A 7,378-nucleotide genomic window follows, 5' to 3' on the forward strand; every position below is an offset into this window, starting at 1 on the left:
AAAAACACAACGACGAATGGTCTAGACTCAGTTGCAGAGGTGACCTTTGAAATTTGTGGAAACATTGTGGTTGTGACTGGTGAACAACAGGAATGATCACAGGTCATTAGTCAAGTTGGAAGTGGTGCGAAATACTCAAGGTAACATGAAATATACACGAAGATAAGCATCTTATCAAAGAAATAAGTAGAGTAAAGTGCAAAGTTGAACGCAGCTTCCCTATTATTTTTCTACCAGGTATCATGTTGGATCCATCACAATGTCAGAAGATTTTCTGAGCAGTACTTAAATTGCAGATGGGGAACGCTGCACAGTTTCATCATAATGTGTCATTAACTAGAACTGCATCGCTTGTCATTCGTTGGTTCAGGAAGTGGAATGTCGGAGTTTGCAGAGTTTAGTTAAACAAGAAACACAGTTGCTCTACACAAACAGTACGTTGTGAATAGTTTCAGTGAGTATGGATGCATGCTTCTATTTCAAACTAACATGCATGTCAACCGAGTCGCAGCTTCTGCACAAACCCCTCTGGAATCCTCACAGAGCTGAGCACTTCATCAATGTATCTTTTATTCCTGTGAATAGCTGACATCATCAGTTCTTTGCAGTGGCACAACAGTCATGACCAGAGGTTTGTAATTGAAAAGTGACAGAGCCCCTGGGTGCTGAAAATCTTTTGGACTTGGCGAGCACCTGAATTCATGCATGCTTCAACCTTCGTGGCCCGTCACAGTGGTCTAGTGGTTACGGTGCTCAACTGCTGGCCCGAACGTAGGGGATTGAATCCCGGCTGCATATCAATGGATGCAATACGCTTGAGGCCCATCTGCCTAGATTTAGGTGCACGTTAAAAAAAACGCCAGGTGCTCAAAATATCTGAAGTGCTCCACTACTGCATGCCTCATATTCGTATCATGGTTTTGTGACATAAAACCTCCACATTTTTATTAATCAACCTATTTTTGCAACGTTCATTGTGAATTAACACACTGTTACTGTTTGTAAAGACTGCTTCAGTGTAAAACGAGTCGTCAGTATTATATAAATTTTGGCATTTTTTGGGAGGCTGGATGTTTGATTGCCTTCCAAAACCATGTCAAGCAAACAGAAAGAAAGCAGAACGAGCAGGGTTTTCCAGTGCATTTTGGGAAGTGTTGGCATTTCCCAATACTAAAGCAATCCAGAACCTCTGGTTGTAATACTCATTGCTGATAGGGGGCACCACAAGGCTTCAAAAAAAGTTAGTCGGTTAAACTTGTATAATACAAAAGTAACGCAGCAGGAGCAAAAGTAGTCAATGCATTACATACAACCACAGCAGAATATAAATACACATATATGAAATATATACCTACATAAAATATACATATATACATAAAAATACGTACATATACACATAAAAACAGAAATAGTGCAACACATCTAAAAATGGATAGGAAATGGGTGCAGAAGGCTGCACTGGAAATCCAATTTACATAATCATGTTCTAGAAAGGCACAGGATAAATTTAGCCTGCTACTTTACGTTATTGCTGGCAGAAGCACTGTGCCTTGACTTGTTTCTCGTGTGTTTTTGTTTACAAATGTAATGTGCCAATGTAGCCTTGTGCGGCAGAATATTAAGAAATTTCTCAGTGCAGCCAACTGAACAGAAAATAGCTTAGCCGGATTGGCATCCTTCCACCAGATTTTGCACACATTGGAAAAATGTGCACAATAGTTATTTCATGTCTGAAGGCCGAATCTAATTCCTTTATGTAATTCAGACATGATTTCAGAGGTTACTGCAATGGAACCGAGGAGTTCTCGGGTACACCACTTTCCTTGAGTAGTGCAAAGAATTGGTGTCGTCCATGGAGAGAGCCTCCATCCACTTCAAGGAGTGTTCTCTCACATATGCACTCATAGTCCTCAGTTCAAGAAAGCTGTTCACAAGATACCAGCGACATGGTACACAACATTTTCATACACCATGTCGGTCGCATCTTGTGAAGATGCCTGCACATCAGATGAATCAGAGGCCTGCTGCGTGCTGTGGCTTGTGGTTGGTGTGCTGCTATAGTTGACAACAATGCAGATGCACTCTCCAAGTTGTTGAGGAAAGAAATTGTTGTCACCTCACAGTTTCCTTGAGAAAGCTTGAAGAGGCTTGCCAATCCAAATATGTTTTAGAGCCGCCACGAATTGGTAAACATTTGGTGTCTCATTGCAGCCATGTTTTTGACAAATGATTCCAAAAAAGTTTTCTAGGTGATCTTGCTGCAATCAACGTGTGAAAAGATGAGTGAAATCAAGTCCTCTTTTAAACCAGTCTCACAGCAACAACAAGGCTTTGATTCTAATCTGCAACCTTTAACAGTGCGCGGCTGCTTTCCCGAGGACCTACCAAAGTGCCATTGGGCAATCCAACTGATGCATGACTCAAGGGAAGCACGGTGTTCCGACCCATCAATCATTGCATACCGCAACTTATCATCCTGATTTTTTGGGGTCGAACTGTTCTGGCTGTCAAAAATCTTATCCATTCTTTCTGTGAACAGAGCTGTAAATTTAGCATCAAGAGGAAGCTCTTGAATGGCAATGAGAGTGGGGAGTGCCACAGAGACAGATTCACTGAATACTTGTGTGGCATACTTCACTCTTATGTCAGCCACGGCCGCTGGATGAAAAAGCGCACTTTTTATCCAGCGGCCGTGTGTCAGCAAAGGGCATCTTGTAGATATGTTGCTCTTTGAGCTTCCTTAGCAATCTTTCTTTTTTAGATGTTCAGTTGGTGTGTTAGAGGCGTGATTTGCGAGTATTTTTGTAAAAGGTTTCAATGTACGCCCAGTCAACAACCTCGGAGCCAATCGTGAGCTTGTGTTTTCTCAAATTATTCCGCGTGCATTTTATCAGGTGTGGGATGTCAAACATGAAGTATAGTTTGCAGTTGTTGACAGTAAAACATGGTTCATGAAGAGAATGGATCAGCATTCTTGACAGGCTGACATTGTTTGACCCTTGATCATAGATGACCACTTTTACCAAAAGACCTTTTTTTTTCAAGCTGCATAATTACATCTAATAGCAGCTTGTGCATTGCAAGAGCTGACGTTGCATTGCGGGACACTGCAAAGGCTACTGGCTGCATCCAAATTCTCGATATGCCAGACACAGCCATTAGAATGGCTGCATTTGCCACACGAGAAGTCCTTGTGTTTCCATCATATGTGTAGCCAATCACTATATCTTTTGATTGATCGTACATCAAATGTCTTTTCAAGGCTATTTAATCGAATAAAAGACAGCATGCTTTGTCTTGCAGAGGCCAAGCTTTAATGATTGATTCTATTGCATCCATGGCACCTGGAATGATACCAGGTGTCATTGGGATGTCTGCCAGCCAGCCCCTGAGGTGGTTCCCGCACATGGGCAAGTGAAGCATTTCTCTGGGAGGAAGCGTGAATTGAGAGTGAATTGTTTCAATCCATTTGGACCAATGTTTTTTTTTGGGGGGAATGTACCAAGCATATTCGTGCTTTAAGCAGTTCAAAAAAGGTCCTTTGACAAATCCGGTTTCAGGCTTGTTTAAAACACTCCTGCTGCTGTTACTCGCCTCGCCTCAGTCCCTTTTTTTCATCTGACCGACTGCCTTGCGGTACCTTTCACTTCGTGAGTGAAGTGTTAGCAGCTTCTTTTTGGTGCGAAGGGTGTGCACAGAGCTGCGTTTTTCTTCGCCCACTTTTTTGGCGTTTCTTGCATCTGCTCCGCGCTGCTGCCCTCCTTGGAAATTGGAGGCCGCTCGGACTAGGGCTCAAGCTGAAAAAAACAGACATGGAAGAATGCGAAGGTATAGGCTTTCAATCAGTCTTGTAGAGAAAAAAAAATCACGATTAAGCTATCAGGGCGCAATCACAGGGCTACTAATATACGGACCACTATGTGCTGCCATGCCATTTTTCATTGAAAGCAATGTGTATTCTGCGACTGAGACAGGAATCATAATTGATTTATACATTCCAAGCATTTTATCTTCAAAGAATCATCCATGATTAAGGAAATATCACAAACATTGCAAAATGAACATTTCATGAAATGCTGAACAGAGGCAATGACATTTACAAAGTGGAGGATTTTGAATTATTCATCTCATAAATAGCTATCTGGGCTGCTAAGCCACATTACATGATGCACACCTTGATTGTGCATCATATTCCGCTGGCCTATCTCGCAGAGCTACGCTCAGCACAACAAATCGGACAGCACAATTTTCAGTGTGAACTATGTAGGTCCAACTGCATCCACCTTATATTTGAATAATAAATAATTGCGTGAACAAATCACGGGTTGCAGGCCCTGAACTATTCTATGGTTTTGTCAACATTATAGGTTGTGACAATATTACACAGGCTTAGGTGTCCATATCTACTAGGAAAACTCAAGACACTGGTCCATGCTTCCTTATGCAGATGCAGGATGTGTACTTTGCAATAATTCTCTCTCTCACTTTTTGCACTTACCCATCACTTGGTGAAACCTGTGACGGTGGTGTGGGCCTCTTGTGGTTGTGCTGGCGAAGCGGCTGTTGAAAAGAAATAAATATGCTAGAAAAGGCTGGCAAGCAGGTATTTAATACCCTCACTTTGCATTGCACGTGTGAATACTGAGCAACAGACTTAGGAGCATTTTCACATGTGCCTGAGGAAAACTACTCAGGTTTTCATCTCTATGGAATGAGCTCAACAAAGAAAGCACTGAGTCTATGCACTGATGTAGAAAAAGAAAAGATATCATACCACGCAACAAAGTTTTCTTGCAGGGAGTTGGTTTGTTGTGAACCTCATCCGAGCTCCACAAACACTAGAGGAGTAAGGACGGAAACAGGACAGAGTACAAACTATTTATACTGTGAGATGCCAAAAGCCATTTTCGCTGCTCTATCTCCCTGTTTCTTCATTTGCGTTTGTGCAGCATGCTATCAGTTTCATCCATACCATGCAAACAGTGCACTCAGACATTCTTACTGGAAAGCATGCAAAATGATACTCTATGAGTGCAAGCAAACAACATTTTTTTTCCCCTAGAGTACATTTCCTGCATTTAAGGTTACGTACAGCAATTGTTCTCATAGCACTGGTAATTGAAAAACAGCTGTGGCATTTCTACCTACTGTTCTAATTTCAGAGAACAATCTGCTCGAGTGTGCAGGTGTAGAATACAAATAGTACCGCTCTTTGTTTTTATTTTTGCAAGCTATTCGTGCAGTAATTACAGTGCACCACCAACCAAATATTCTGTACCCCTTCATTCCAAGCAGAAAGGTGAAACAGATCCTTGTTCGGTACACCTACCTTCCACACTAGGGGGGCAGTCCTCAGCAGCAGGGACGGCAACTCGCTTGCAGTAAACTGGTTGTCTGCAATTAAAGTACATCGAACTTAGTCACGCTACGGTGAAAAAAACAGCTGTAGAGTAAATACACTTGCAAGCTTTTAAAGGCATGGCACTAAGCTAATAAATGTGCTTGCTTTTTAATCTCCACTAAATTATAATTACAGATAATTACATATTATCCCGACAATATTCTCTGAATTAAAACTTGATATATGAAACACAACTCGATCGAGTTCTTGTTTTTCCACTGCTTTTGCGAGTCGAAACGATATTGAAAGCTTATAAGGAATTATGGTGTGTAAACGCTAAGCGCAAACAGCGCATTGAAAAAAAATACAGAAAAGTGAAAGGGTGGCGGTGGGGATGGGTCCAGATTAGAGAGGGAAAAAAAAAGTGGCCCCGCGCGATAAGCGCGGCCTGTTTCATGAACATCCAAAACCGAGCTTGGCCATGCCTTCGCCCGTTGGAAGCATCACGAGGGAGTAATGAAGAGATAAGCGAAACTGTTTCCGGTAGCTTCCCGAGAGCGAAAAGGGCAGGTGGGTATCACGCTTGGTTCAAGGTCCCCCGTCGAGCAGCGCGGCAAGGTACGCCGAAGGGAAGGAATGCGGACAATTTACGGCGACAAAAATCCGAGCAGGCGGTCGGTGTGTAAACAGACACACAGATGAGGAACGCGGTGGTTTTCACTTGTGCAACACCGCAGCACACATTCGAATCTGAGGGCAGTGTCCCGAGTTCGCTACTGGGGCCTCCGCAATAACTTTGCGAGCGATACTTTCGTCGGCTGCGAGCACCACCCATAAACTACACGGACATGATGTATACGCACGCATTAAAGCGCTTAAAAAAACAGCTGCAGCGAGCACAACAACTATCCCACTCCGTTAATGTTACTAGCACGCATAAGTTAAAGTAACACGTAACAAAACACCTGAAGACACGGTTGCATGACACGGTAATCCGAATTGGTTAGATTTCATGAGATAGTAGAGGTAACGTCAGGCAGTGAGGCACGCACATATATACTAACGTGAGCAACCATAACTAGCGAACAGCTCCGCTTTTGAGAGGTGACGCGCGTCGAGCCACAAACTGCAGCCCGCCCACTAATTTAACTTATTATCGTAACCATTTCTCAAACAGATAGCTGCAGCAACGAATGGCAGCAAGAAAACTCGCTGTTCATTCAGCAGTTTCAAATCATAACGGTCAACGACAGTCAAATAAAAACTTTGCGGACATCTTGAGAAATATATAATAGTGAAAGTATAAATACCTGTGGTCAGCAGGGATTCTGAAGAAGTGTTCGCCTTCATTCCCCGAGGAATCGCACCACTTCACGCCGCAATAAAGGTGCGACATCGCTGCTCCTCGCTGCGGTGGTAAAGTTTGCGTTTCTATGCGCTCGCGTGCTTGCTTGCGCGTCGTCTGCTTGTGCGCTGCGCAGGTGTGATGGCGGCGGTACCTAGCGGAGCCACGCACAGTCATGTTTACAAAACTTCATTAAAACTTTGCCTTGTAATACTCGTGGCTGGTTATAGTTTAATGCAGAAGCACGTTTTTATTTACTACTGTGTACTACCGTGGCCGCGTTATTTTATTTTAATTAGGCTTACTGAGGCCTTCAATCCCCGCCCGTACCAGGTTCGCTGCAATCGTTTCGACGGTAGCGACGCCCCATGGCTCGGACGCCAAACTGCCATCATGCCTCGGGCCTGCCCCTCGTCACCACGTTCACGATCCGGATACTAGAACAAGTCCATGAACAGCCTGCTGGCGCTCAATGACTCACGGTGATGGACGCCTGGTTCAACAAGCTGTCTCAAACTTCTTCAACACATGCACACGGTTCGTGAAGCGTGCGTGCGTTCTCGGACAATATAAGCACTACATATCACATTAACCGCTTCTGGTGTTGGTAATCACCCACGTTGCCATTGGCAGCGTTACCAACGCGTAAACAACTGGTATATACACACTATGCGCTCTTGAGCATAATACTG

Source organism: Rhipicephalus sanguineus, chromosome 6, assembly GCF_013339695.2.
Source record: "Rhipicephalus sanguineus isolate Rsan-2018 chromosome 6, BIME_Rsan_1.4, whole genome shotgun sequence".
NCBI lineage: Eukaryota > Metazoa > Arthropoda > Arachnida > Ixodida > Ixodidae > Rhipicephalus > Rhipicephalus sanguineus.